The 27,500-nt window shown below is 63.4% G+C and overlaps 28 non-coding genes across 28 annotated transcripts in view; all 28 read right to left on the bottom strand.

The window, feature by feature from the left end:
• The window catches only part of LOC138223840 (U2 spliceosomal RNA), a 191-nt gene extending 26 nt beyond the window's left edge, over window positions 1-165 (bottom strand). The window contains exon 1 of the small nuclear RNA XR_011182233.1: window positions 1-165. This exon is cut by the window's left edge and continues 26 nt beyond it. This is a non-coding gene — a small nuclear RNA (U2 spliceosomal RNA).
• An 817-nt stretch (window positions 166-982) lies between these two features.
• On the bottom strand, window positions 983-1,173 carry LOC138223839 (U2 spliceosomal RNA). Its single transcript, XR_011182232.1, has one exon. It is a non-coding gene; the product is annotated as a U2 spliceosomal RNA (small nuclear RNA).
• Window positions 1,174-1,992: 819 nt separating this feature from the next.
• Window positions 1,993-2,183, bottom strand: LOC138223838 (U2 spliceosomal RNA). Its single transcript, XR_011182231.1, has one exon. It is a non-coding gene; the product is annotated as a U2 spliceosomal RNA (small nuclear RNA).
• An 817-nt stretch (window positions 2,184-3,000) lies between these two features.
• On the bottom strand, window positions 3,001-3,191 carry LOC138223837 (U2 spliceosomal RNA). The gene has a single exon (XR_011182230.1). It is a non-coding gene; the product is annotated as a U2 spliceosomal RNA (small nuclear RNA).
• Window positions 3,192-4,009: 818 nt separating this feature from the next.
• Window positions 4,010-4,200, bottom strand: LOC138223836 (U2 spliceosomal RNA). Its single transcript, XR_011182229.1, has one exon. It is a non-coding gene; the product is annotated as a U2 spliceosomal RNA (small nuclear RNA).
• Window positions 4,201-5,015: 815 nt separating this feature from the next.
• On the bottom strand, window positions 5,016-5,206 carry LOC138223835 (U2 spliceosomal RNA). Its single transcript, XR_011182228.1, has one exon. It is a non-coding gene; the product is annotated as a U2 spliceosomal RNA (small nuclear RNA).
• Window positions 5,207-6,023: 817 nt separating this feature from the next.
• LOC138223834 (U2 spliceosomal RNA) lies at window positions 6,024-6,214 on the bottom strand. The gene has a single exon (XR_011182227.1). It is a non-coding gene; the product is annotated as a U2 spliceosomal RNA (small nuclear RNA).
• Window positions 6,215-7,030: 816 nt separating this feature from the next.
• LOC138223833 (U2 spliceosomal RNA) lies at window positions 7,031-7,221 on the bottom strand. Its single transcript, XR_011182226.1, has one exon. It is a non-coding gene; the product is annotated as a U2 spliceosomal RNA (small nuclear RNA).
• Window positions 7,222-8,039: 818 nt separating this feature from the next.
• Window positions 8,040-8,230, bottom strand: LOC138223832 (U2 spliceosomal RNA). Its single transcript, XR_011182225.1, has one exon. It is a non-coding gene; the product is annotated as a U2 spliceosomal RNA (small nuclear RNA).
• An 815-nt stretch (window positions 8,231-9,045) lies between these two features.
• On the bottom strand, window positions 9,046-9,236 carry LOC138223831 (U2 spliceosomal RNA). Its single transcript, XR_011182224.1, has one exon. It is a non-coding gene; the product is annotated as a U2 spliceosomal RNA (small nuclear RNA).
• An 816-nt stretch (window positions 9,237-10,052) lies between these two features.
• Window positions 10,053-10,243, bottom strand: LOC138223830 (U2 spliceosomal RNA). The gene has a single exon (XR_011182223.1). It is a non-coding gene; the product is annotated as a U2 spliceosomal RNA (small nuclear RNA).
• An 817-nt stretch (window positions 10,244-11,060) lies between these two features.
• On the bottom strand, window positions 11,061-11,251 carry LOC138223829 (U2 spliceosomal RNA). Its single transcript, XR_011182222.1, has one exon. It is a non-coding gene; the product is annotated as a U2 spliceosomal RNA (small nuclear RNA).
• An 817-nt stretch (window positions 11,252-12,068) lies between these two features.
• LOC138223828 (U2 spliceosomal RNA) lies at window positions 12,069-12,259 on the bottom strand. The gene has a single exon (XR_011182221.1). It is a non-coding gene; the product is annotated as a U2 spliceosomal RNA (small nuclear RNA).
• An 817-nt stretch (window positions 12,260-13,076) lies between these two features.
• On the bottom strand, window positions 13,077-13,267 carry LOC138223827 (U2 spliceosomal RNA). The gene has a single exon (XR_011182220.1). It is a non-coding gene; the product is annotated as a U2 spliceosomal RNA (small nuclear RNA).
• Window positions 13,268-14,084: 817 nt separating this feature from the next.
• Window positions 14,085-14,275, bottom strand: LOC138223826 (U2 spliceosomal RNA). The gene has a single exon (XR_011182219.1). It is a non-coding gene; the product is annotated as a U2 spliceosomal RNA (small nuclear RNA).
• An 817-nt stretch (window positions 14,276-15,092) lies between these two features.
• On the bottom strand, window positions 15,093-15,283 carry LOC138223825 (U2 spliceosomal RNA). The gene has a single exon (XR_011182218.1). It is a non-coding gene; the product is annotated as a U2 spliceosomal RNA (small nuclear RNA).
• Window positions 15,284-16,102: 819 nt separating this feature from the next.
• LOC138223824 (U2 spliceosomal RNA) lies at window positions 16,103-16,293 on the bottom strand. The gene has a single exon (XR_011182217.1). It is a non-coding gene; the product is annotated as a U2 spliceosomal RNA (small nuclear RNA).
• An 817-nt stretch (window positions 16,294-17,110) lies between these two features.
• On the bottom strand, window positions 17,111-17,301 carry LOC138223823 (U2 spliceosomal RNA). Its single transcript, XR_011182216.1, has one exon. It is a non-coding gene; the product is annotated as a U2 spliceosomal RNA (small nuclear RNA).
• Window positions 17,302-18,118: 817 nt separating this feature from the next.
• Window positions 18,119-18,309, bottom strand: LOC138223822 (U2 spliceosomal RNA). Its single transcript, XR_011182215.1, has one exon. It is a non-coding gene; the product is annotated as a U2 spliceosomal RNA (small nuclear RNA).
• An 817-nt stretch (window positions 18,310-19,126) lies between these two features.
• On the bottom strand, window positions 19,127-19,317 carry LOC138223821 (U2 spliceosomal RNA). Its single transcript, XR_011182214.1, has one exon. It is a non-coding gene; the product is annotated as a U2 spliceosomal RNA (small nuclear RNA).
• An 817-nt stretch (window positions 19,318-20,134) lies between these two features.
• Window positions 20,135-20,325, bottom strand: LOC138223820 (U2 spliceosomal RNA). Its single transcript, XR_011182213.1, has one exon. It is a non-coding gene; the product is annotated as a U2 spliceosomal RNA (small nuclear RNA).
• Window positions 20,326-21,142: 817 nt separating this feature from the next.
• On the bottom strand, window positions 21,143-21,333 carry LOC138223819 (U2 spliceosomal RNA). Its single transcript, XR_011182212.1, has one exon. It is a non-coding gene; the product is annotated as a U2 spliceosomal RNA (small nuclear RNA).
• Window positions 21,334-22,146: 813 nt separating this feature from the next.
• LOC138223818 (U2 spliceosomal RNA) lies at window positions 22,147-22,337 on the bottom strand. The gene has a single exon (XR_011182211.1). It is a non-coding gene; the product is annotated as a U2 spliceosomal RNA (small nuclear RNA).
• An 817-nt stretch (window positions 22,338-23,154) lies between these two features.
• On the bottom strand, window positions 23,155-23,345 carry LOC138223817 (U2 spliceosomal RNA). Its single transcript, XR_011182210.1, has one exon. It is a non-coding gene; the product is annotated as a U2 spliceosomal RNA (small nuclear RNA).
• Window positions 23,346-24,156: 811 nt separating this feature from the next.
• Window positions 24,157-24,347, bottom strand: LOC138223816 (U2 spliceosomal RNA). The gene has a single exon (XR_011182209.1). It is a non-coding gene; the product is annotated as a U2 spliceosomal RNA (small nuclear RNA).
• Window positions 24,348-25,162: 815 nt separating this feature from the next.
• Window positions 25,163-25,353, bottom strand: LOC138223815 (U2 spliceosomal RNA). The gene has a single exon (XR_011182208.1). It is a non-coding gene; the product is annotated as a U2 spliceosomal RNA (small nuclear RNA).
• An 817-nt stretch (window positions 25,354-26,170) lies between these two features.
• On the bottom strand, window positions 26,171-26,361 carry LOC138223814 (U2 spliceosomal RNA). The gene has a single exon (XR_011182207.1). It is a non-coding gene; the product is annotated as a U2 spliceosomal RNA (small nuclear RNA).
• An 817-nt stretch (window positions 26,362-27,178) lies between these two features.
• LOC138223813 (U2 spliceosomal RNA) lies at window positions 27,179-27,369 on the bottom strand. Its single transcript, XR_011182206.1, has one exon. It is a non-coding gene; the product is annotated as a U2 spliceosomal RNA (small nuclear RNA).
• Window positions 27,370-27,500: the final 131 nt, after the last annotated feature.

The following is a 27,500-nucleotide window of genomic DNA, read 5'->3' as shown; positions in this document are numbered from 1 at the left end:
TGCAATACCGGGCCGATGCGTGGAGAGGACGGAGCAAGCTCCTGATCCAGCTCCCTGTTCCAAAAATCCGTTTAATATGTGGTCCCCCGATGGGGGACGTATCAGATATTAAACTGATAAGAACAGATACTACACTTGATCTTAGCCAAAAGGCCGAGAAGCGATGCCCGACGCCGGCCTTGGGCGGGCGCGCGGGCGTCCGGCTGGCGCGCAGCGGCGCAGGCCGACGCCTCGGGAGCCCGGTCCGCACGCGGCTGCCGGCCGCCCGGACTCCGCTCTCCCCCTCTCTTGCCTGCCTGCTTGCTCGCCTGCCTGCCCGCCAGTCCCGGGCGGGGGCCCTGCTCTTGGATCTCCTGTCAACGGCCCGACAACGACCGCAGCCGCAGGGGGGCGCCAGCCGGCCGGCCTCCTTAGCTTAGGCCCCTCCCACCAGCAGCAGCTGTGCCGAGCGAGCTGCAAGCGAAAGCGGACCGTCGGCACCTGCGGGCAGAGGCAAGGGGCAGCGCTCTCTCGGGAGGGACGGGGACACACACACACACAGACGCGCGCGCCTGCCCGCCTGCCGGAAAAAAAGGAAGAAAAGGTGTATATACTAAGTTTTTTGGAGGGAAACCGCCCGGCTGTCGAAAGGGGCCCGCCTGCGAGGACGGGGACACACACACACACACACACACATACACACACACACACACACACACACAAAAGCCACGCCTGCCTCCCTGGGAAAAGGCTGAAAAAACTAAGTTTTTTGGAGGGAAAACGCACGGGAGCCGAAAAGGGGGCCGGCCTGCTTGCCCAGAGAGTCGAGACGCGGGAAAGTGCACAGAGGGAGCACGGGAACGGAGACGGGGAGGGGGAGGGGGAGAGAGAGACACACAGATGGACGAGAGACGAGACCCGAGAAGAAGGAGCTCCAGTCCACCTCGCTTGCTTGCTTGCTTGCTTGCTTGCTAGCTACGTCTGTCTTTTCACCGCTGAGAGAAGGTGGTGCACCGCTCCCGGAGGCGCTGCAATACCGGGCCGATGCGTGGAGAGGACGGAGCAAGCTCCTGATCCAGCTCCCTGTTCCAAAAATCCGTTTAATATGTGGTCCCCCGATGGGGGACGTATCAGATATTAAACTGATAAGAACAGATACTACACTTGATCTTAGCCAAAAGGCCGAGAAGCGATGCCCGACGCCGGCCTTGGGCGGGCGCGCGGGCGTCCGGCTGGCGCGCAGCGGCGCAGGCCGACGCCTCGGGAGCCCGGTCCGCACGCGGCTGCCGGCCGCCCGGACTCCGCTCTCCCCCTCTCTTGCCTGCCTGCTTGCTCGCCTGCCTGCCCGCCAGTCCCGGGCGGGGGCCCTGCTCTTGGATCTCCTGTCAACGGCCCGACAACGACCGCAGCCGCAGGGGGGCGCCAGCCGGCCGGCCTCCTTAGCTTAGGCCCCTCCCACCAGCAGCAGCTGTGCCGAGCGAGCTGCAAGCGAAAGCGGACCGTCGGCACCTGCGGGCAGAGGCAAGGGGCAGCGCTCTCTCGGGAGGGACGGGGACACACACACACACAGACGCGCGCGCCTGCCCGCCTGCCGGAAAAAAAGGAAGAAAAGGTGTATATACTAAGTTTTTTGGAGGGAAACCGCCCGGCTGTCGAAAGGGGCCCGCCTGCGAGGACGGGGACACACACACACACACACACACATACACACACACACACACACACACACACAAAAGCCACGCCTGCCTCCCTGGGAAAAGGCTGAAAAAACTAAGTTTTTTGGAGGGAAAACGCACGGGAGCCGAAAAGGGGGCCGGCCTGCTTGCCCAGAGAGTCGAGACGCGGGAAAGTGCACAGAGGGAGCACGGGAACGGAGACGGGGAGGGGGAGGGGGAGAGAGAGACACACAGATGGACGAGAGACGAGACCCGAGAAGAAGGAGCTCCAGTCCACCTCGCTTGCTTGCTTGCTTGCTTGCTTGCTAGCTACGTCTGTCTTTTCACCGCTGAGAGAAGGTGGTGCACCGCTCCCGGAGGCGCTGCAATACCGGGCCGATGCGTGGAGAGGACGGAGCAAGCTCCTGATCCAGCTCCCTGTTCCAAAAATCCGTTTAATATGTGGTCCCCCGATGGGGGACGTATCAGATATTAAACTGATAAGAACAGATACTACACTTGATCTTAGCCAAAAGGCCGAGAAGCGATGCCCGACGCCGGCCTTGGGCGGGCGCGCGGGCGTCCGGCTGGCGCGCAGCGGCGCAGGCCGACGCCTCGGGAGCCCGGTCCGCACGCGGCTGCCGGCCGCCCGGACTCCGCTCTCCCCCTCTCTTGCCTGCCTGCTTGCTCGCCTGCCTGCCCGCCAGTCCCGGGCGGGGGCCCTGCTCTTGGATCTCCTGTCAACGGCCCGACAACGACCGCAGCCGCAGGGGGGCGCCAGCCGGCCGGCCTCCTTAGCTTAGGCCCCTCCCACCAGCAGCAGCTGTGCCGAGCGAGCTGCAAGCGAAAGCGGACCGTCGGCACCTGCGGGCAGAGGCAAGGGGCAGCGCTCTCTCGGGAGGGACGGGGACACACACACACACAGACGCGCGCGCCTGCCCGCCTGCCGGAAAAAAAGGAAGAAAAGGTGTATATACTAAGTTTTTTGGAGGGAAACCGCCCGGCTGTCGAAAGGGGCCCGCCTGCGAGGACGGGGACACACACACACACACACACACATACACACACACACACACACACACACAAAAGCCACGCCTGCCTCCCTGGGAAAAGGCTGAAAAAACTAAGTTTTTTGGAGGGAAAACGCACGGGAGCCGAAAAGGGGGCCGGCCTGCTTGCCCAGAGAGTCGAGACGCGGGAAAGTGCACAGAGGGAGCACGGGAACGGAGACGGGGAGGGGGAGGGGGAGAGAGAGACACACAGATGGACGAGAGACGAGACCCGAGAAGAAGGAGCTCCAGTCCACCTCGCTTGCTTGCTTGCTTGCTTGCTTGCTAGCTACGTCTGTCTTTTCACCGCTGAGAGAAGGTGGTGCACCGCTCCCGGAGGCGCTGCAATACCGGGCCGATGCGTGGAGAGGACGGAGCAAGCTCCTGATCCAGCTCCCTGTTCCAAAAATCCGTTTAATATGTGGTCCCCCGATGGGGGACGTATCAGATATTAAACTGATAAGAACAGATACTACACTTGATCTTAGCCAAAAGGCCGAGAAGCGATGCCCGACGCCGGCCTTGGGCGGGCGCGCGGGCGTCCGGCTGGCGCGCAGCGGCGCAGGCCGACGCCTCGGGAGCCCGGTCCGCACGCGGCTGCCGGCCGCCCGGACTCCGCTCTCCCCCTCTCTTGCCTGCCTGCTTGCTCGCCTGCCTGCCCGCCAGTCCCGGGCGGGGGCCCTGCTCTTGGATCTCCTGTCAACGGCCCGACAACGACCGCAGCCGCAGGGGGGCGCCAGCCGGCCGGCCTCCTTAGCTTAGGCCCCTCCCACCAGCAGCAGCTGTGCCGAGCGAGCTGCAAGCGAAAGCGGACCGTCGGCACCTGCGGGCAGAGGCAAGGGGCAGCGCTCTCTCGGGAGGGACGGGGACACACACACACACAGACGCGCGCGCCTGCCCGCCTGCCGGAAAAAAAGGAAGAAAAGGTGTATATACTAAGTTTTTTGGAGGGAAACCGCCCGGCTGTCGAAAGGGGCCCGCCTGCGAGGACGGGGACACACACACACACACACACACATACACACACACACACACACACACACACAAAGCCACGCCTGCCTCCCTGGGAAAAGGCTGAAAAAACTAAGTTTTTTGGAGGGAAAACGCACGGGAGCCGAAAAGGGGGCCGGCCTGCTTGCCCAGAGAGTCGAGACGCGGGAAAGTGCACAGAGGGAGCACGGGAACGGAGACGGGGAGGGGGAGGGGGAGAGAGAGACACACAGATGGACGAGAGACGAGACCCGAGAAGAAGGAGCTCCAGTCCACCTCGCTTGCTTGCTTGCTTGCTTGCTTGCTAGCTACGTCTGTCTTTTCACCGCTGAGAGAAGGTGGTGCACCGCTCCCGGAGGCGCTGCAATACCGGGCCGATGCGTGGAGAGGACGGAGCAAGCTCCTGATCCAGCTCCCTGTTCCAAAAATCCGTTTAATATGTGGTCCCCCGATGGGGGACGTATCAGATATTAAACTGATAAGAACAGATACTACACTTGATCTTAGCCAAAAGGCCGAGAAGCGATGCCCGACGCCGGCCTTGGGCGGGCGCGCGGGCGTCCGGCTGGCGCGCAGCGGCGCAGGCCGACGCCTCGGGAGCCCGGTCCGCACGCGGCTGCCGGCCGCCCGGACTCCGCTCTCCCCCTCTCTTGCCTGCCTGCTTGCTCGCCTGCCTGCCCGCCAGTCCCGGGCGGGGGCCCTGCTCTTGGATCTCCTGTCAACGGCCCGACAACGACCGCAGCCGCAGGGGGGCGCCAGCCGGCCGGCCTCCTTAGCTTAGGCCCCTCCCACCAGCAGCAGCTGTGCCGAGCGAGCTGCAAGCGAAAGCGGACCGTCGGCACCTGCGGGCAGAGGCAAGGGGCAGCGCTCTCTCGGGAGGGACGGGGACACACACACACACAGACGCGCGCGCCTGCCCGCCTGCCGGAAAAAAAGGAAGAAAAGGTGTATATACTAAGTTTTTTGGAGGGAAACCGCCCGGCTGTCGAAAGGGGCCCGCCTGCGAGGACGGGGACACACACACACACACACACATACACACACACACACACACACACACAAAAGCCACGCCTGCCTCCCTGGGAAAAGGCTGAAAAAACTAAGTTTTTTGGAGGGAAAACGCACGGGAGCCGAAAAGGGGGCCGGCCTGCTTGCCCAGAGAGTCGAGACGCGGGAAAGTGCACAGAGGGAGCACGGGAACGGAGACGGGGAGGGGGAGGGGGAGAGAGAGACACACAGATGGACGAGAGACGAGACCCGAGAAGAAGGAGCTCCAGTCCACCTCGCTTGCTTGCTTGCTTGCTTGCTTGCTAGCTACGTCTGTCTTTTCACCGCTGAGAGAAGGTGGTGCACCGCTCCCGGAGGCGCTGCAATACCGGGCCGATGCGTGGAGAGGACGGAGCAAGCTCCTGATCCAGCTCCCTGTTCCAAAAATCCGTTTAATATGTGGTCCCCCGATGGGGGACGTATCAGATATTAAACTGATAAGAACAGATACTACACTTGATCTTAGCCAAAAGGCCGAGAAGCGATGCCCGACGCCGGCCTTGGGCGGGCGCGCGGGCGTCCGGCTGGCGCGCAGCGGCGCAGGCCGACGCCTCGGGAGCCCGGTCCGCACGCGGCTGCCGGCCGCCCGGACTCCGCTCTCCCCCTCTCTTGCCTGCCTGCTTGCTCGCCTGCCTGCCCGCCAGTCCCGGGCGGGGGCCCTGCTCTTGGATCTCCTGTCAACGGCCCGACAACGACCGCAGCCGCAGGGGGGCGCCAGCCGGCCGGCCTCCTTAGCTTAGGCCCCTCCCACCAGCAGCAGCTGTGCCGAGCGAGCTGCAAGCGAAAGCGGACCGTCGGCACCTGCGGGCAGAGGCAAGGGGCAGCGCTCTCTCGGGAGGGACGGGGACACACACACACACAGACGCGCGCGCCTGCCCGCCTGCCGGAAAAAAAGGAAGAAAAGGTGTATATACTAAGTTTTTTGGAGGGAAACCGCCCGGCTGTCGAAAGGGGCCCGCCTGCGAGGACGGGGACACACACACACACACACACACACATACACACACACACACACACACACAAAAGCCACGCCTGCCTCCCTGGGAAAAGGCTGAAAAAACTAAGTTTTTTGGAGGGAAAACGCACGGGAGCCGAAAAGGGGGCCGGCCTGCTTGCCCAGAGAGTCGAGACGCGGGAAAGTGCACAGAGGGAGCACGGGAACGGAGACGGGGAGGGGGAGGGGGAGAGAGAGACACACAGATGGACGAGAGACGAGACCCGAGAAGAAGGAGCTCCAGTCCACCTCGCTTGCTTGCTTGCTTGCTTGCTTGCTAGCTACGTCTGTCTTTTCACCGCTGAGAGAAGGTGGTGCACCGCTCCCGGAGGCGCTGCAATACCGGGCCGATGCGTGGAGAGGACGGAGCAAGCTCCTGATCCAGCTCCCTGTTCCAAAAATCCGTTTAATATGTGGTCCCCCGATGGGGGACGTATCAGATATTAAACTGATAAGAACAGATACTACACTTGATCTTAGCCAAAAGGCCGAGAAGCGATGCCCGACGCCGGCCTTGGGCGGGCGCGCGGGCGTCCGGCTGGCGCGCAGCGGCGCAGGCCGACGCCTCGGGAGCCCGGTCCGCACGCGGCTGCCGGCCGCCCGGACTCCGCTCTCCCCCTCTCTTGCCTGCCTGCTTGCTCGCCTGCCTGCCCGCCAGTCCCGGGCGGGGGCCCTGCTCTTGGATCTCCTGTCAACGGCCCGACAACGACCGCAGCCGCAGGGGGGCGCCAGCCGGCCGGCCTCCTTAGCTTAGGCCCCTCCCACCAGCAGCAGCTGTGCCGAGCGAGCTGCAAGCGAAAGCGGACCGTCGGCACCTGCGGGCAGAGGCAAGGGGCAGCGCTCTCTCGGGAGGGACGGGGACACACACACACACAGACGCGCGCGCCTGCCCGCCTGCCGGAAAAAAAGGAAGAAAAGGTGTATATACTAAGTTTTTTGGAGGGAAACCGCCCGGCTGTCGAAAGGGGCCCGCCTGCGAGGACGGGGACACACACACACACACACACACACACATACACACACACACACACACAAAAGCCACGCCTGCCTCCCTGGGAAAAGGCTGAAAAAACTAAGTTTTTTGGAGGGAAAACGCACGGGAGCCGAAAAGGGGGCCGGCCTGCTTGCCCAGAGAGTCGAGACGCGGGAAAGTGCACAGAGGGAGCACGGGAACGGAGACGGGGAGGGGGAGGGGGAGAGAGAGACACACAGATGGACGAGAGACGAGACCCGAGAAGAAGGAGCTCCAGTCCACCCTCGCTTGCTTGCTTGCTTGCTTGCTTGCTAGCTACGTCTGTCTTTTCACCGCTGAGAGAAGGTGGTGCACCGCTCCCGGAGGCGCTGCAATACCGGGCCGATGCGTGGAGAGGACGGAGCAAGCTCCTGATCCAGCTCCCTGTTCCAAAAATCCGTTTAATATGTGGTCCCCCGATGGGGGACGTATCAGATATTAAACTGATAAGAACAGATACTACACTTGATCTTAGCCAAAAGGCCGAGAAGCGATGCCCGACGCCGGCCTTGGGCGGGCGCGCGGGCGTCCGGCTGGCGCGCAGCGGCGCAGGCCGACGCCTCGGGAGCCCGGTCCGCACGCGGCTGCCGGCCGCCCGGACTCCGCTCTCCCCCTCTCTTGCCTGCCTGCTTGCTCGCCTGCCTGCCCGCCAGTCCCGGGCGGGGGCCCTGCTCTTGGATCTCCTGTCAACGGCCCGACAACGACCGCAGCCGCAGGGGGGCGCCAGCCGGCCGGCCTCCTTAGCTTAGGCCCCTCCCACCAGCAGCAGCTGTGCCGAGCGAGCTGCAAGCGAAAGCGGACCGTCGGCACCTGCGGGCAGAGGCAAGGGGCAGCGCTCTCTCGGGAGGGACGGGGACACACACACACACAGACGCGCGCGCCTGCCCGCCTGCCGGAAAAAAAGGAAGAAAAGGTGTATATACTAAGTTTTTTGGAGGGAAACCGCCCGGCTGTCGAAAGGGGCCCGCCTGCGAGGACGGGGACACACACACACACACACACACACATACACACACACACACACACACACACAAAGCCACGCCTGCCTCCCTGGGAAAAGGCTGAAAAAACTAAGTTTTTTGGAGGGAAAACGCACGGGAGCCGAAAAGGGGGCCGGCCTGCTTGCCCAGAGAGTCGAGACGCGGGAAAGTGCACAGAGGGAGCACGGGAACGGAGACGGGGAGGGGGAGGGGGAGAGAGAGACACACAGATGGACGAGAGACGAGACCCGAGAAGAAGGAGCTCCAGTCCACCTCGCTTGCTTGCTTGCTTGCTTGCTTGCTAGCTACGTCTGTCTTTTCACCGCTGAGAGAAGGTGGTGCACCGCTCCCGGAGGCGCTGCAATACCGGGCCGATGCGTGGAGAGGACGGAGCAAGCTCCTGATCCAGCTCCCTGTTCCAAAAATCCGTTTAATATGTGGTCCCCCGATGGGGGACGTATCAGATATTAAACTGATAAGAACAGATACTACACTTGATCTTAGCCAAAAGGCCGAGAAGCGATGCCCGACGCCGGCCTTGGGCGGGCGCGCGGGCGTCCGGCTGGCGCGCAGCGGCGCAGGCCGACGCCTCGGGAGCCCGGTCCGCACGCGGCTGCCGGCCGCCCGGACTCCGCTCTCCCCCTCTCTTGCCTGCCTGCTTGCTCGCCTGCCTGCCCGCCAGTCCCGGGCGGGGGCCCTGCTCTTGGATCTCCTGTCAACGGCCCGACAACGACCGCAGCCGCAGGGGGGCGCCAGCCGGCCGGCCTCCTTAGCTTAGGCCCCTCCCACCAGCAGCAGCTGTGCCGAGCGAGCTGCAAGCGAAAGCGGACCGTCGGCACCTGCGGGCAGAGGCAAGGGGCAGCGCTCTCTCGGGAGGGACGGGGACACACACACACACAGACGCGCGCGCCTGCCCGCCTGCCGGAAAAAAAGGAAGAAAAGGTGTATATACTAAGTTTTTTGGAGGGAAACCGCCCGGCTGTCGAAAGGGGCCCGCCTGCGAGGACGGGGACACACACACACACACACACACACACATACACACACACACACACACAAAAGCCACGCCTGCCTCCCTGGGAAAAGGCTGAAAAAACTAAGTTTTTTGGAGGGAAAACGCACGGGAGCCGAAAAGGGGGCCGGCCTGCTTGCCCAGAGAGTCGAGACGCGGGAAAGTGCACAGAGGGAGCACGGGAACGGAGACGGGGAGGGGGAGGGGGAGAGAGAGACACACAGATGGACGAGAGACGAGACCCGAGAAGAAGGAGCTCCAGTCCACCTCGCTTGCTTGCTTGCTTGCTTGCTTGCTAGCTACGTCTGTCTTTTCACCGCTGAGAGAAGGTGGTGCACCGCTCCCGGAGGCGCTGCAATACCGGGCCGATGCGTGGAGAGGACGGAGCAAGCTCCTGATCCAGCTCCCTGTTCCAAAAATCCGTTTAATATGTGGTCCCCCGATGGGGGACGTATCAGATATTAAACTGATAAGAACAGATACTACACTTGATCTTAGCCAAAAGGCCGAGAAGCGATGCCCGACGCCGGCCTTGGGCGGGCGCGCGGGCGTCCGGCTGGCGCGCAGCGGCGCAGGCCGACGCCTCGGGAGCCCGGTCCGCACGCGGCTGCCGGCCGCCCGGACTCCGCTCTCCCCCTCTCTTGCCTGCCTGCTTGCTCGCCTGCCTGCCCGCCAGTCCCGGGCGGGGGCCCTGCTCTTGGATCTCCTGTCAACGGCCCGACAACGACCGCAGCCGCAGGGGGGCGCCAGCCGGCCGGCCTCCTTAGCTTAGGCCCCTCCCACCAGCAGCAGCTGTGCCGAGCGAGCTGCAAGCGAAAGCGGACCGTCGGCACCTGCGGGCAGAGGCAAGGGGCAGCGCTCTCTCGGGAGGGACGGGGACACACACACACACAGACGCGCGCGCCTGCCCGCCTGCCGGAAAAAAAGGAAGAAAAGGTGTATATACTAAGTTTTTTGGAGGGAAACCGCCCGGCTGTCGAAAGGGGCCCGCCTGCGAGGACGGGGAACACACACACACACACACACACATACACACACACACACACACACACACAAAAGCCACGCCTGCCTCCCTGGGAAAAGGCTGAAAAAACTAAGTTTTTTGGAGGGAAAACGCACGGGAGCCGAAAAGGGGGCCGGCCTGCTTGCCCAGAGAGTCGAGACGGGAAAGTGCACAGAGGGAGCACGGGAACGGAGACGGGGAGGGGGAGGGGGAGAGAGAGACACACAGATGGACGAGAGACGAGACCCGAGAAGAAGGAGCTCCAGTCCACCTCGCTTGCTTGCTTGCTTGCTTGCTTGCTAGCTACGTCTGTCTTTTCACCGCTGAGAGAAGGTGGTGCACCGCTCCCGGAGGCGCTGCAATACCGGGCCGATGCGTGGAGAGGACGGAGCAAGCTCCTGATCCAGCTCCCTGTTCCAAAAATCCGTTTAATATGTGGTCCCCCGATGGGGGACGTATCAGATATTAAACTGATAAGAACAGATACTACACTTGATCTTAGCCAAAAGGCCGAGAAGCGATGCCCGACGCCGGCCTTGGGCGGGCGCGCGGGCGTCCGGCTGGCGCGCAGCGGCGCAGGCCGACGCCTCGGGAGCCCGGTCCGCACGCGGCTGCCGGCCGCCCGGACTCCGCTCTCCCCCTCTCTTGCCTGCCTGCTTGCTCGCCTGCCTGCCCGCCAGTCCCGGGCGGGGGCCCTGCTCTTGGATCTCCTGTCAACGGCCCGACAACGACCGCAGCCGCAGGGGGGCGCCAGCCGGCCGGCCTCCTTAGCTTAGGCCCCTCCCACCAGCAGCAGCTGTGCCGAGCGAGCTGCAAGCGAAAGCGGACCGTCGGCACCTGCGGGCAGAGGCAAGGGGCAGCGCTCTCTCGGGAGGGACGGGGACACACACACACACAGACGCGCGCGCCTGCCCGCCTGCCGGAAAAAAAGGAAGAAAAGGTGTATATACTAAGTTTTTTGGAGGGAAACCGCCCGGCTGTCGAAAGGGGCCCGCCTGCGAGGACGGGGACACACACACACACACACACACATACACACACACACACACACACACACAAAAGCCACGCCTGCCTCCCTGGGAAAAGGCTGAAAAAACTAAGTTTTTTGGAGGGAAAACGCACGGGAGCCGAAAAGGGGGCCGGCCTGCTTGCCCAGAGAGTCGAGACGCGGGAAAGTGCACAGAGGGAGCACGGGAACGGAGACGGGGAGGGGGAGGGGGAGAGAGAGACACACAGATGGACGAGAGACGAGACCCGAGAAGAAGGAGCTCCAGTCCACCTCGCTTGCTTGCTTGCTTGCTTGCTTGCTAGCTACGTCTGTCTTTTCACCGCTGAGAGAAGGTGGTGCACCGCTCCCGGAGGCGCTGCAATACCGGGCCGATGCGTGGAGAGGACGGAGCAAGCTCCTGATCCAGCTCCCTGTTCCAAAAATCCGTTTAATATGTGGTCCCCCGATGGGGGACGTATCAGATATTAAACTGATAAGAACAGATACTACACTTGATCTTAGCCAAAAGGCCGAGAAGCGATGCCCGACGCCGGCCTTGGGCGGGCGCGCGGGCGTCCGGCTGGCGCGCAGCGGCGCAGGCCGACGCCTCGGGAGCCCGGTCCGCACGCGGCTGCCGGCCGCCCGGACTCCGCTCTCCCCCTCTCTTGCCTGCCTGCTTGCTCGCCTGCCTGCCCGCCAGTCCCGGGCGGGGGCCCTGCTCTTGGATCTCCTGTCAACGGCCCGACAACGACCGCAGCCGCAGGGGGGCGCCAGCCGGCCGGCCTCCTTAGCTTAGGCCCCTCCCACCAGCAGCAGCTGTGCCGAGCGAGCTGCAAGCGAAAGCGGACCGTCGGCACCTGCGGGCAGAGGCAAGGGGCAGCGCTCTCTCGGGAGGGACGGGGACACACACACACACAGACGCGCGCGCCTGCCCGCCTGCCGGAAAAAAAGGAAGAAAAGGTGTATATACTAAGTTTTTTGGAGGGAAACCGCCCGGCTGTCGAAAGGGGCCCGCCTGCGAGGACGGGGACACACACACACACACACACACACATACACACACACACACACACACACAAAAGCCACGCCTGCCTCCCTGGGAAAAGGCTGAAAAAACTAAGTTTTTTGGAGGGAAAACGCACGGGAGCCGAAAAGGGGGCCGGCCTGCTTGCCCAGAGAGTCGAGACGCGGGAAAGTGCACAGAGGGAGCACGGGAACGGAGACGGGGAGGGGGAGGGGGAGAGAGAGACACACAGATGGACGAGAGACGAGACCCGAGAAGAAGGAGCTCCAGTCCACCTCGCTTGCTTGCTTGCTTGCTTGCTTGCTAGCTACGTCTGTCTTTTCACCGCTGAGAGAAGGTGGTGCACCGCTCCCGGAGGCGCTGCAATACCGGGCCGATGCGTGGAGAGGACGGAGCAAGCTCCTGATCCAGCTCCCTGTTCCAAAAATCCGTTTAATATGTGGTCCCCCGATGGGGGACGTATCAGATATTAAACTGATAAGAACAGATACTACACTTGATCTTAGCCAAAAGGCCGAGAAGCGATGCCCGACGCCGGCCTTGGGCGGGCGCGCGGGCGTCCGGCTGGCGCGCAGCGGCGCAGGCCGACGCCTCGGGAGCCCGGTCCGCACGCGGCTGCCGGCCGCCCGGACTCCGCTCTCCCCCTCTCTTGCCTGCCTGCTTGCTCGCCTGCCTGCCCGCCAGTCCCGGGCGGGGGCCCTGCTCTTGGATCTCCTGTCAACGGCCCGACAACGACCGCAGCCGCAGGGGGGCGCCAGCCGGCCGGCCTCCTTAGCTTAGGCCCCTCCCACCAGCAGCAGCTGTGCCGAGCGAGCTGCAAGCGAAAGCGGACCGTCGGCACCTGCGGGCAGAGGCAAGGGGCAGCGCTCTCTCGGGAGGGACGGGGACACACACACACACAGACGCGCGCGCCTGCCCGCCTGCCGGAAAAAAAGGAAGAAAAGGTGTATATACTAAGTTTTTTGGAGGGAAACCGCCCGGCTGTCGAAAGGGGCCCGCCTGCGAGGACGGGGACACACACACACACACACACACACATACACACACACACACACACACACAAAAGCCACGCCTGCCTCCCTGGGAAAAGGCTGAAAAAACTAAGTTTTTTGGAGGGAAAACGCACGGGAGCCGAAAAGGGGGCCGGCCTGCTTGCCCAGAGAGTCGAGACGCGGGAAAGTGCACAGAGGGAGCACGGGAACGGAGACGGGGAGGGGGAGGGGGAGAGAGAGACACACAGATGGACGAGAGACGAGACCCGAGAAGAAGGAGCTCCAGTCCACCTCGCTTGCTTGCTTGCTTGCTTGCTTGCTAGCTACGTCTGTCTTTTCACCGCTGAGAGAAGGTGGTGCACCGCTCCCGGAGGCGCTGCAATACCGGGCCGATGCGTGGAGAGGACGGAGCAAGCTCCTGATCCAGCTCCCTGTTCCAAAAATCCGTTTAATATGTGGTCCCCCGATGGGGGACGTATCAGATATTAAACTGATAAGAACAGATACTACACTTGATCTTAGCCAAAAGGCCGAGAAGCGATGCCCGACGCCGGCCTTGGGCGGGCGCGCGGGCGTCCGGCTGGCGCGCAGCGGCGCAGGCCGACGCCTCGGGAGCCCGGTCCGCACGCGGCTGCCGGCCGCCCGGACTCCGCTCTCCCCCTCTCTTGCCTGCCTGCTTGCTCGCCTGCCTGCCCGCCAGTCCCGGGCGGGGGCCCTGCTCTTGGATCTCCTGTCAACGGCCCGACAACGACCGCAGCCGCAGGGGGGCGCCAGCCGGCCGGCCTCCTTAGCTTAGGCCCCTCCCACCAGCAGCAGCTGTGCCGAGCGAGCTGCAAGCGAAAGCGGACCGTCGGCACCTGCGGGCAGAGGCAAGGGGCAGCGCTCTCTCGGGAGGGACGGGGACACACACACACACAGACGCGCGCGCCTGCCCGCCTGCCGGAAAAAAAGGAAGAAAAGGTGTATATACTAAGTTTTTTGGAGGGAAACCGCCCGGCTGTCGAAAGGGGCCCGCCTGCGAGGACGGGGACACACACACACACACACACACACACATACACACACACACACACACACAAAAGCCACGCCTGCCTCCCTGGGAAAAGGCTGAAAAAACTAAGTTTTTTGGAGGGAAAACGCACGGGAGCCGAAAAGGGGGCCGGCCTGCTTGCCCAGAGAGTCGAGACGCGGGAAAGTGCACAGAGGGAGCACGGGAACGGAGACGGGGAGGGGGAGGGGGAGAGAGAGACACACAGATGGACGAGAGACGAGACCCGAGAAGAAGGAGCTCCAGTCCACCTCGCTTGCTTGCTTGCTTGCTTGCTTGCTAGCTACGTCTGTCTTTTCACCGCTGAGAGAAGGTGGTGCACCGCTCCCGGAGGCGCTGCAATACCGGGCCGATGCGTGGAGAGGACGGAGCAAGCTCCTGATCCAGCTCCCTGTTCCAAAAATCCGTTTAATATGTGGTCCCCCGATGGGGGACGTATCAGATATTAAACTGATAAGAACAGATACTACACTTGATCTTAGCCAAAAGGCCGAGAAGCGATGCCCGACGCCGGCCTTGGGCGGGCGCGCGGGCGTCCGGCTGGCGCGCAGCGGCGCAGGCCGACGCCTCGGGAGCCCGGTCCGCACGCGGCTGCCGGCCGCCCGGACTCCGCTCTCCCCCTCTCTTGCCTGCCTGCTTGCTCGCCTGCCTGCCCGCCAGTCCCGGGCGGGGGCCCTGCTCTTGGATCTCCTGTCAACGGCCCGACAACGACCGCAGCCGCAGGGGGGCGCCAGCCGGCCGGCCTCCTTAGCTTAGGCCCCTCCCACCAGCAGCAGCTGTGCCGAGCGAGCTGCAAGCGAAAGCGGACCGTCGGCACCTGCGGGCAGAGGCAAGGGGCAGCGCTCTCTCGGGAGGGACGGGGACACACACACACACAGACGCGCGCGCCTGCCCGCCTGCCGGAAAAAAAGGAAGAAAAGGTGTATATACTAAGTTTTTTGGAGGGAAACCGCCCGGCTGTCGAAAGGGGCCCGCCTGCGAGGACGGGGACACACACACACACACACACACATACACACACACACACACACACACACAAAAGCCACGCCTGCCTCCCTGGGAAAAGGCTGAAAAAACTAAGTTTTTTGGAGGGAAAACGCACGGGAGCCGAAAAGGGGGCCGGCCTGCTTGCCCAGAGAGTCGAGACGCGGGAAAGTGCACAGAGGGAGCACGGGAACGGAGACGGGGAGGGGGAGGGGGAGAGAGAGACACACAGATGGACGAGAGACGAGACCCGAGAAGAAGGAGCTCCAGTCCACCTCGCTTGCTTGCTTGCTTGCTTGCTTGCTAGCTACGTCTGTCTTTTCACCGCTGAGAGAAGGTGGTGCACCGCTCCCGGAGGCGCTGCAATACCGGGCCGATGCGTGGAGAGGACGGAGCAAGCTCCTGATCCAGCTCCCTGTTCCAAAAATCCGTTTAATATGTGGTCCCCCGATGGGGGACGTATCAGATATTAAACTGATAAGAACAGATACTACACTTGATCTTAGCCAAAAGGCCGAGAAGCGATGCCCGACGCCGGCCTTGGGCGGGCGCGCGGGCGTCCGGCTGGCGCGCAGCGGCGCAGGCCGACGCCTCGGGAGCCCGGTCCGCACGCGGCTGCCGGCCGCCCGGACTCCGCTCTCCCCCTCTCTTGCCTGCCTGCTTGCTCGCCTGCCTGCCCGCCAGTCCCGGGCGGGGGCCCTGCTCTTGGATCTCCTGTCAACGGCCCGACAACGACCGCAGCCGCAGGGGGGCGCCAGCCGGCCGGCCTCCTTAGCTTAGGCCCCTCCCACCAGCAGCAGCTGTGCCGAGCGAGCTGCAAGCGAAAGCGGACCGTCGGCACCTGCGGGCAGAGGCAAGGGGCAGCGCTCTCTCGGGAGGGACGGGGACACACACACACACAGACGCGCGCGCCTGCCCGCCTGCCGGAAAAAAAGGAAGAAAAGGTGTATATACTAAGTTTTTTGGAGGGAAACCGCCCGGCTGTCGAAAGGGGCCCGCCTGCGAGGACGGGGACACACACACACACACACACACACATACACACACACACACACACACACACAAAAGCCACGCCTGCCTCCCTGGGAAAAGGCTGAAAAAACTAAGTTTTTTGGAGGGAAAACGCACGGGAGCCGAAAAGGGGGCCGGCCTGCTTGCCCAGAGAGTCGAGACGCGGGAAAGTGCACAGAGGGAGCACGGGAACGGAGACGGGGAGGGGGAGGGGGAGAGAGAGACACACAGATGGACGAGAGACGAGACCCGAGAAGAAGGAGCTCCAGTCCACCTCGCTTGCTTGCTTGCTTGCTTGCTTGCTAGCTACGTCTGTCTTTTCACCGCTGAGAGAAGGTGGTGCACCGCTCCCGGAGGCGCTGCAATACCGGGCCGATGCGTGGAGAGGACGGAGCAAGCTCCTGATCCAGCTCCCTGTTCCAAAAATCCGTTTAATATGTGGTCCCCCGATGGGGGACGTATCAGATATTAAACTGATAAGAACAGATACTACACTTGATCTTAGCCAAAAGGCCGAGAAGCGATGCCCGACGCCGGCCTTGGGCGGGCGCGCGGGCGTCCGGCTGGCGCGCAGCGGCGCAGGCCGACGCCTCGGGAGCCCGGTCCGCACGCGGCTGCCGGCCGCCCGGACTCCGCTCTCCCCCTCTCTTGCCTGCCTGCTTGCTCGCCTGCCTGCCCGCCAGTCCCGGGCGGGGGCCCTGCTCTTGGATCTCCTGTCAACGGCCCGACAACGACCGCAGCCGCAGGGGGGCGCCAGCCGGCCGGCCTCCTTAGCTTAGGCCCCTCCCACCAGCAGCAGCTGTGCCGAGCGAGCTGCAAGCGAAAGCGGACCGTCGGCACCTGCGGGCAGAGGCAAGGGGCAGCGCTCTCTCGGGAGGGACGGGGACACACACACACACAGACGCGCGCGCCTGCCCGCCTGCCGGAAAAAAAGGAAGAAAAGGTGTATATACTAAGTTTTTTGGAGGGAAACCGCCCGGCTGTCGAAAGGGGCCCGCCTGCGAGGACGGGGACACACACACACACACACACACATACACACACACACACACACACACACAAAAGCCACGCCTGCCTCCCTGGGAAAAGGCTGAAAAAACTAAGTTTTTTGGAGGGAAAACGCACGGGAGCCGAAAAGGGGGCCGGCCTGCTTGCCCAGAGAGTCGAGACGCGGGAAAGTGCACAGAGGGAGCACGGGAACGGAGACGGGGAGGGGGAGGGGGAGAGAGAGACACACAGATGGACGAGAGACGAGACCCGAGAAGAAGGAGCTCCAGTCCACCTCGCTTGCTTGCTTGCTTGCTTGCTTGCTAGCTACGTCTGTCTTTTCACCGCTGAGAGAAGGTGGTGCACCGCTCCCGGAGGCGCTGCAATACCGGGCCGATGCGTGGAGAGGACGGAGCAAGCTCCTGATCCAGCTCCCTGTTCCAAAAATCCGTTTAATATGTGGTCCCCCGATGGGGGACGTATCAGATATTAAACTGATAAGAACAGATACTACACTTGATCTTAGCCAAAAGGCCGAGAAGCGATGCCCGACGCCGGCCTTGGGCGGGCGCGCGGGCGTCCGGCTGGCGCGCAGCGGCGCAGGCCGACGCCTCGGGAGCCCGGTCCGCACGCGGCTGCCGGCCGCCCGGACTCCGCTCTCCCCCTCTCTTGCCTGCCTGCTTGCTCGCCTGCCTGCCCGCCAGTCCCGGGCGGGGGCCCTGCTCTTGGATCTCCTGTCAACGGCCCGACAACGACCGCAGCCGCAGGGGGGCGCCAGCCGGCCGGCCTCCTTAGCTTAGGCCCCTCCCACCAGCAGCAGCTGTGCCGAGCGAGCTGCAAGCGAAAGCGGACCGTCGGCACCTGCGGGCAGAGGCAAGGGGCAGCGCTCTCTCGGGAGGGACGGGGACACACACACACACAGACGCGCGCGCCTGCCCGCCTGCCGGAAAAAAAGGAAGAAAAGGTGTATATACTAAGTTTTTTGGAGGGAAACCGCCCGGCTGTCGAAAGGGGCCCGCCTGCGAGGACGGGGACACACACACACACACACACACATACACACACACACACACACACACACAAAAGCCACGCCTGCCTCCCTGGGAAAAGGCTGAAAAAACTAAGTTTTTTGGAGGGAAAACGCACGGGAGCCGAAAAGGGGGCCGGCCTGCTTGCCCAGAGAGTCGAGACGCGGGAAAGTGCACAGAGGGAGCACGGGAACGGAGACGGGGAGGGGGAGGGGGAGAGAGAGACACACAGATGGACGAGAGACGAGACCCGAGAAGAAGGAGCTCCAGTCCACCTCGCTTGCTTGCTTGCTTGCTTGCTTGCTAGCTACGTCTGTCTTTTCACCGCTGAGAGAAGGTGGTGCACCGCTCCCGGAGGCGCTGCAATACCGGGCCGATGCGTGGAGAGGACGGAGCAAGCTCCTGATCCAGCTCCCTGTTCCAAAAATCCGTTTAATATGTGGTCCCCCGATGGGGGACGTATCAGATATTAAACTGATAAGAACAGATACTACACTTGATCTTAGCCAAAAGGCCGAGAAGCGATGCCCGACGCCGGCCTTGGGCGGGCGCGCGGGCGTCCGGCTGGCGCGCAGCGGCGCAGGCCGACGCCTCGGGAGCCCGGTCCGCACGCGGCTGCCGGCCGCCCGGACTCCGCTCTCCCCCTCTCTTGCCTGCCTGCTTGCTCGCCTGCCTGCCCGCCAGTCCCGGGCGGGGGCCCTGCTCTTGGATCTCCTGTCAACGGCCCGACAACGACCGCAGCCGCAGGGGGGCGCCAGCCGGCCGGCCTCCTTAGCTTAGGCCCCTCCCACCAGCAGCAGCTGTGCCGAGCGAGCTGCAAGCGAAAGCGGACCGTCGGCACCTGCGGGCAGAGGCAAGGGGCAGCGCTCTCTCGGGAGGGACGGGGACACACACACACACAGACGCGCGCGCCTGCCCGCCTGCCGGAAAAAAAGGAAGAAAAGGTGTATATACTAAGTTTTTTGGAGGGAAACCGCCCGGCTGTCGAAAGGGGCCCGCCTGCGAGGACGGGGACACACACACACACACACACACACATACACACACACACACACACACACAAAAGCCACGCCTGCCTCCCTGGGAAAAGGCTGAAAAAACTAAGTTTTTTGGAGGGAAAACGCACGGGAGCCGAAAAGGGGGCCGGCCTGCTTGCCCAGAGAGTCGAGACGCGGGAAAGTGCACAGAGGGAGCACGGGAACGGAGACGGGGAGGGGGAGGGGGAGAGAGAGACACACAGATGGACGAGAGACGAGACCCGAGAAGAAGGAGCTCCAGTCCACCTCGCTTGCTTGCTTGCTTGCTTGCTTGCTAGCTACGTCTGTCTTTTCACCGCTGAGAGAAGGTGGTGCACCGCTCCCGGAGGCGCTGCAATACCGGGCCGATGCGTGGAGAGGACGGAGCAAGCTCCTGATCCAGCTCCCTGTTCCAAAAATCCGTTTAATATGTGGTCCCCCGATGGGGGACGTATCAGATATTAAACTGATAAGAACAGATACTACACTTGATCTTAGCCAAAAGGCCGAGAAGCGATGCCCGACGCCGGCCTTGGGCGGGCGCGCGGGCGTCCGGCTGGCGCGCAGCGGCGCAGGCCGACGCCTCGGGAGCCCGGTCCGCACGCGGCTGCCGGCCGCCCGGACTCCGCTCTCCCCCTCTCTTGCCTGCCTGCTTGCTCGCCTGCCTGCCCGCCAGTCCCGGGCGGGGGCCCTGCTCTTGGATCTCCTGTCAACGGCCCGACAACGACCGCAGCCGCAGGGGGGCGCCAGCCGGCCGGCCTCCTTAGCTTAGGCCCCTCCCACCAGCAGCAGCTGTGCCGAGCGAGCTGCAAGCGAAAGCGGACCGTCGGCACCTGCGGGCAGAGGCAAGGGGCAGCGCTCTCTCGGGAGGGACGGGGACACACACACACACAGACGCGCGCGCCTGCCCGCCTGCCGGAAAAAAAGGAAGAAAAGGTGTATATACTAAGTTTTTTGGAGGGAAACCGCCCGGCTGTCGAAAGGGGCCCGCCTGCGAGGACGGGGACACACACACACACACACACACATACACACACACACACACACACACACAAAAGCCACGCCTGCCTCCCTGGGAAAAGGCTGAAAAAACTAAGTTTTTTGGAGGGAAAACGCACGGGAGCCGAAAAGGGGGCCGGCCTGCTTGCCCAGAGAGTCGAGACGCGGGAAAGTGCACAGAGGGAGCACGGGAACGGAGACGGGGAGGGGGAGGGGGAGAGAGAGACACACAGATGGACGAGAGACGAGACCCGAGAAGAAGGAGCTCCAGTCCACCTCGCTTGCTTGCTTGCTTGCTTGCTTGCTAGCTACGTCTGTCTTTTCACCGCTGAGAGAAGGTGGTGCACCGCTCCCGGAGGCGCTGCAATACCGGGCCGATGCGTGGAGAGGACGGAGCAAGCTCCTGATCCAGCTCCCTGTTCCAAAAATCCGTTTAATATGTGGTCCCCCGATGGGGGACGTATCAGATATTAAACTGATAAGAACAGATACTACACTTGATCTTAGCCAAAAGGCCGAGAAGCGATGCCCGACGCCGGCCTTGGGCGGGCGCGCGGGCGTCCGGCTGGCGCGCAGCGGCGCAGGCCGACGCCTCGGGAGCCCGGTCCGCACGCGGCTGCCGGCCGCCCGGACTCCGCTCTCCCCCTCTCTTGCCTGCCTGCTTGCTCGCCTGCCTGCCCGCCAGTCCCGGGCGGGGGCCCTGCTCTTGGATCTCCTGTCAACGGCCCGACAACGACCGCAGCCGCAGGGGGGCGCCAGCCGGCCGGCCTCCTTAGCTTAGGCCCCTCCCACCAGCAGCAGCTGTGCCGAGCGAGCTGCAAGCGAAAGCGGACCGTCGGCACCTGCGGGCAGAGGCAAGGGGCAGCGCTCTCTCGGGAGGGACGGGGACACACACACACACAGACGCGCGCGCCTGCCCGCCTGCCGGAAAAAAAGGAAGAAAAGGTGTATATACTAAGTTTTTTGGAGGGAAACCGCCCGGCTGTCGAAAGGGGCCCGCCTGCGAGGACGGGGACACACACACACACACACACACATACACACACACACACACACACACACAAAAGCCACGCCTGCCTCCCTGGGAAAAGGCTGAAAAAACTAAGTTTTTTGGAGGGAAAACGCACGGGAGCCGAAAAGGGGGCCGGCCTGCTTGCCCAGAGAGTCGAGACGCGGGAAAGTGCACAGAGGGAGCACGGGAACGGAGACGGGGAGGGGGAGGGGGAGAGAGAGACACACAGATGGACGAGAGACGAGACCCGAGAAGAAGGAGCTCCAGTCCACCTCGCTTGCTTGCTTGCTTGCTTGCTTGCTAGCTACGTCTGTCTTTTCACCGCTGAGAGAAGGTGGTGCACCGCTCCCGGAGGCGCTGCAATACCGGGCCGATGCGTGGAGAGGACGGAGCAAGCTCCTGATCCAGCTCCCTGTTCCAAAAATCCGTTTAATATGTGGTCCCCCGATGGGGGACGTATCAGATATTAAACTGATAAGAACAGATACTACACTTGATCTTAGCCAAAAGGCCGAGAAGCGATGCCCGACGCCGGCCTTGGGCGGGCGCGCGGGCGTCCGGCTGGCGCGCAGCGGCGCAGGCCGACGCCTCGGGAGCCCGGTCCGCACGCGGCTGCCGGCCGCCCGGACTCCGCTCTCCCCCTCTCTTGCCTGCCTGCTTGCTCGCCTGCCTGCCCGCCAGTCCCGGGCGGGGGCCCTGCTCTTGGATCTCCTGTCAACGGCCCGACAACGACCGCAGCCGCAGGGGGGCGCCAGCCGGCCGGCCTCCTTAGCTTAGGCCCCTCCCACCAGCAGCAGCTGTGCCGAGCGAGCTGCAAGCGAAAGCGGACCGTCGGCACCTGCGGGCAGAGGCAAGGGGCAGCGCTCTCTCGGGAGGGACGGGGACACACACACACACAGACGCGCGCGCCTGCCCGCCTGCCGGAAAAAAAGGAAGAAAAGGTGTATATACTAAGTTTTTTGGAGGGAAACCGCCCGGCTGTCGAAAGGGGCCCGCCTGCGAGGACGGGGACACACACACACACACACACACACACATACACACACACACACACAAAAGCCACGCCTGCCTCCCTGGGAAAAGGCTGAAAAAACTAAGTTTTTTGGAGGGAAAACGCACGGGAGCCGAAAAGGGGGCCGGCCTGCTTGCCCAGAGAGTCGAGACGCGGGAAAGTGCACAGAGGGAGCACGGGAACGGAGACGGGGAGGGGGAGGGGGAGAGAGAGACACACAGATGGACGAGAGACGAGACCCGAGAAGAAGGAGCTCCAGTCCACCTCGCTTGCTTGCTTGCTTGCTTGCTTGCTAGCTACGTCTGTCTTTTCACCGCTGAGAGAAGGTGGTGCACCGCTCCCGGAGGCGCTGCAATACCGGGCCGATGCGTGGAGAGGACGGAGCAAGCTCCTGATCCAGCTCCCTGTTCCAAAAATCCGTTTAATATGTGGTCCCCCGATGGGGGACGTATCAGATATTAAACTGATAAGAACAGATACTACACTTGATCTTAGCCAAAAGGCCGAGAAGCGATGCCCGACGCCGGCCTTGGGCGGGCGCGCGGGCGTCCGGCTGGCGCGCAGCGGCGCAGGCCGACGCCTCGGGAGCCCGGTCCGCACGCGGCTGCCGGCCGCCCGGACTCCGCTCTCCCCCTCTCTTGCCTGCCTGCTTGCTCGCCTGCCTGCCCGCCAGTCCCGGGCGGGGGCCCTGCTCTTGGATCTCCTGTCAACGGCCCGACAACGACCGCAGCCGCAGGGGGGCGCCAGCCGGCCGGCCTCCTTAGCTTAGGCCCCTCCCACCAGCAGCAGCTGTGCCGAGCGAGCTGCAAGCGAAAGCGGACCGTCGGCACCTGCGGGCAGAGGCAAGGGGCAGCGCTCTCTCGGGAGGGACGGGGACACACACACACACAGACGCGCGCGCCTGCCCGCCTGCCGGAAAAAAAGGAAGAAAAGGTGTATATACTAAGTTTTTTGGAGGGAAACCGCCCGGCTGTCGAAAGGGGCCCGCCTGCGAGGACGGGGACACACACACACACACACACACACACATACACACACACACACACACACAAAAGCCACGCCTGCCTCCCTGGGAAAAGGCTGAAAAAACTAAGTTTTTTGGAGGGAAAACGCACGGGAGCCGAAAAGGGGGCCGGCCTGCTTGCCCAGAGAGTCGAGACGCGGGAAAGTGCACAGAGGGAGCACGGGAACGGAGACGGGGAGGGGGAGGGGGAGAGAGAGACACACAGATGGACGAGAGACGAGACCCGAGAAGAAGGAGCTCCAGTCCACCTCGCTTGCTTGCTTGCTTGCTTGCTTGCTAGCTACGTCTGTCTTTTCACCGCTGAGAGAAGGTGGTGCACCGCTCCCGGAGGCGCTGCAATACCGGGCCGATGCGTGGAGAGGACGGAGCAAGCTCCTGATCCAGCTCCCTGTTCCAAAAATCCGTTTAATATGTGGTCCCCCGATGGGGGACGTATCAGATATTAAACTGATAAGAACAGATACTACACTTGATCTTAGCCAAAAGGCCGAGAAGCGATGCCCGACGCCGGCCTTGGGCGGGCGCGCGGGCGTCCGGCTGGCGCGCAGCGGCGCAGGCCGACGCCTCGGGAGCCCGGTCCGCACGCGGCTGCCGGCCGCCCGGACTCCGCTCTCCCCCTCTCTTGCCTGCCTGCTTGCTCGCCTGCCTGCCCGCCAGTCCCGGGCGGGGGCCCTGCTCTTGGATCTCCTGTCAACGGCCCGACAACGACCGCAGCCGCAGGGGGGCGCCAGCCGGCCGGCCTCCTTAGCTTAGGCCCCTCCCACCAGCAGCAGCTGTGCCGAGCGAGCTGCAAGCGAAAGCGGACCGTCGGCACCTGCGGGCAGAGGCAAGGGGCAGCGCTCTCTCGGGAGGGACGGGGACACACACACACACAGACGCGCGCGCCTGCCCGCCTGCCGGAAAAAAAGGAAGAAAAGGTGTATATACTAAGTTTTTTGGAGGGAAACCGCCCGGCTGTCGAAAGGGGCCCGCCTGCGAGGACGGGGACACACACACACACATACACACACACACACACACACACACACAAAAGCCACGCCTGCCTCCCTGGGAAAAGGCTGAAAAAACTAAGTTTTTTGGAGGGAAAACGCACGGGAGCCGAAAAGGGGGCCGGCCTGCTTGCCCAGAGAGTCGAGACGCGGGAAAGTGCACAGAGGGAGCACGGGAACGGAGACGGGGAGGGGGAGGGGGAGAGAGAGACACACAGATGGACGAGAGACGAGACCCGAGAAGAAGGAGCTCCAGTCCACCTCGCTTGCTTGCTTGCTTGCTTGCTTGCTAGCTACGTCTGTCTTTTCACCGCTGAGAGAAGGTGGTGCACCGCTCCCGGAGGCGCTGCAATACCGGGCCGATGCGTGGAGAGGACGGAGCAAGCTCCTGATCCAGCTCCCTGTTCCAAAAATCCGTTTAATATGTGGTCCCCCGATGGGGGACGTATCAGATATTAAACTGATAAGAACAGATACTACACTTGATCTTAGCCAAAAGGCCGAGAAGCGATGCCCGACGCCGGCCTTGGGCGGGCGCGCGGGCGTCCGGCTGGCGCGCAGCGGCGCAGGCCGACGCCTCGGGAGCCCGGTCCGCACGCGGCTGCCGGCCGCCCGGACTCCGCTCTCCCCCTCTCTTGCCTGCCTGCTTGCTCGCCTGCCTGCCCGCCAGTCCCGGGCGGGGGCCCTGCTCTTGGATCTCCTGTCAACGGCCCGACAACGACCGCAGCCGCAGGGGGGCGCCAGCCGGCCGGCCTCCTTAGCTTAGGCCCCTCCCACCAGCAGCAGCTGTGCCGAGCGAGCTGCAAGCGAAAGCGGACCGTCGGCACCTGCGGGCAGAGGCAAGGGGCAGCGCTCTCTCGGGAGGGACGGGGACACACACACACACAGACGCGCGCGCCTGCCCGCCTGCCGGAAAAAAAGGAAGAAAAGGTGTATATACTAAGTTTTTTGGAGGGAAACCGCCCGGCTGTCGAAAGGGGCCCGCCTGCGAGGACGGGGACACACACACACACACACACACATACACACACACACACACACACACAAAAGCCACGCCTGCCTCCCTGGGAAAAGGCTGAAAAAACTAAGTTTTTTGGAGGGAAAACGCACGGGAGCCGAAAAGGGGGCCGGCCTGCTTGCCCAGAGAGTCGAGACGCGGGAAAGTGCACAGAGGGAGCACGGGAACGGAGACGGGGAGGGGGAGGGGGAGAGAGAGACACACAGATGGACGAGAGACGAGACCCGAGAAGAAGGAGCTCCAGTCCACCTCGCTTGCTTGCTTGCTTGCTTGCTTGCTAGCTACGTCTGTCTTTTCACCGCTGAGAGAAGGTGGTGCACCGCTCCCGGAGGCGCTGCAATACCGGGCCGATGCGTGGAGAGGACGGAGCAAGCTCCTGATCCAGCTCCCTGTTCCAAAAATCCGTTTAATATGTGGTCCCCCGATGGGGGACGTATCAGATATTAAACTGATAAGAACAGATACTACACTTGATCTTAGCCAAAAGGCCGAGAAGCGATGCCCGACGCCGGCCTTGGGCGGGCGCGCGGGCGTCCGGCTGGCGCGCAGCGGCGCAGGCCGACGCCTCGGGAGCCCGGTCCGCACGCGGCTGCCGGCCGCCCGGACTCCGCTCTCCCCCTCTCTTGCCTGCCTGCTTGCTCGCCTGCCTGCCCGCCAGTCCCGGGCGGGGGCCCTGCTCTTGGATCTCCTGTCAACGGCCCGACAACGACCGCAGCCGCAGGGGGGCGCCAGCCGGCCGGCCTCCTTAGCTTAGGCCCCTCCCACCAGCAGCAGCTGTGCCGAGCGAGCTGCAAGCGAAAGCGGACCGTCGGCACCTGCGGGCAGAGGCAAGGGGCAGCGCTCTCTCGGGAGGGACGGGGACACACACACACACAGACGCGCGCGCCTGCCCGCCTGCCGGAAAAAAAGGAAGAAAAGGTGTATATACTAAGTTTTTTGGAGGGAAACCGCCCGGCTGTCGAAAGGGGCCCGCCTGCGAGGACGGGGACACACACACACACACACACACATACACACACACACACACACACACACAAAAGCCACGCCTGCCTCCCTGGGAAAAGGCTGAAAAAACTAAGTTTTTTGGAGGGAAAACGCACGGGAGCCGAAAAGGGGGCCGGCCTGCTTGCCCAGAGAGTCGAGACGCGGGAAAGTGCACAGAGGGAGCACGGGAACGGAGACGGGGAGGGGGAGGGGGAGAGAGAGACACACAGATGGACGAGAGACGAGACCCGAGAAGAAGGAGCTCCAGTCCACCTCGCTTGCTTGCTTGCTTGCTTGCTTGCTAGCTACGTCTGTCTTTTCACCGCTGAGAGAAGGTGGTGCACCGCTCCCGGAGGCGCTGCAATACCGGGCCGATGCGTGGAGAGGACGGAGCAAGCTCCTGATCCAGCTCCCTGTTCCAAAAATCCGTTTAATATGTGGTCCCCCGATGGGGGACGTATCAGATATTAAACTGATAAGAACAGATACTACACTTGATCTTAGCCAAAAGGCCGAGAAGCGATGCCCGACGCCGGCCTTGGGCGGGCGCGCGGGCGTCCGGCTGGCGCGCAGCGGCGCAGGCCGACGCCTCGGGAGCCCGGTCCGCACGCGGCTGCCGGCCGCCCGGACTCCGCTCTCCCCCTCTCTTGCCTGCCTGCTTGCTCGCCTGCCTGCCCGCCAGTCCCGGGCGGGGGCCCTGCTCTTGGATCTCCTGTCAACGGCCCGACAACGACCGCAGCCGCAGGGGGGCGCCAGCCGGCCGGCCTCCTTAGCTTAGGCCCCTCCCACCAGCAGCAGCTGTGCCGAGCGAGCTGCAAGCGAAAGCGGACCGTCGGCACCTGCGGGCAGAGGCAAGGGGCAGCGCTCTCTCGGGAGGGACGGGGACACACACACACACAGACGCGCGCGCCTGCCCGCCTGCCGGAAAAAAAGGAAGAAAAGGTGTATATACTAAGTTTTTTGGAGGGAAACCGCCCGGCTGTCGAAAGGGGCCCGCCTGCGAGGACGGGGACACACACACACACACACACACATACACACACACACACACACACACACAAAAGCCACGCCTGCCTCCCTGGGAAAAGGCTGAAAAAACTAAGTTTTTTGGAGGGAAAACGCACGGGAGCCGAAAAGGGGGCCGGCCTGCTTGCCCAGAGAGTCGAGACGCGGGAAAGTGCACAGAGGGAGCACGGGAACGGAGACGGGGAGGGGGAGGGGGAGAGAGAGACACACAGATGGACGAGAGACGAGACCCGAGAAGAAGGAGCTCCAGTCCACCTCGCTTGCTTGCTTGCTTGCTTGCTTGCTAGCTACGTCTGTCTTTTCACCGCTGAGAGAAGGTGGTGCACCGCTCCCGGAGGCGCTGCAATACCGGGCCGATGCGTGGAGAGGACGGAGCAAGCTCCTGATCCAGCTCCCTGTTCCAAAAATCCGTTTAATATGTGGTCCCCCGATGGGGGACGTATCAGATATTAAACTGATAAGAACAGATACTACACTTGATCTTAGCCAAAAGGCCGAGAAGCGATGCCCGACGCCGGCCTTGGGCGGGCGCGCGGGCGTCCGGCTGGCGCGCAGCGGCGCAGGCCGACGCCTCGGGAGCCCGGTCCGCACGCGGCTGCCGGCCGCCCGGACTCCGCTCTCCCCCTCTCTTGCCTGC

Source organism: Lepisosteus oculatus, chromosome 16 (assembly GCF_040954835.1).
Source record: "Lepisosteus oculatus isolate fLepOcu1 chromosome 16, fLepOcu1.hap2, whole genome shotgun sequence".
NCBI lineage: Eukaryota > Metazoa > Chordata > Actinopteri > Semionotiformes > Lepisosteidae > Lepisosteus > Lepisosteus oculatus.
Note: the sequence above shows the minus strand (reverse complement) of the source record. Positions and strands in the feature narration are given on the sequence as shown.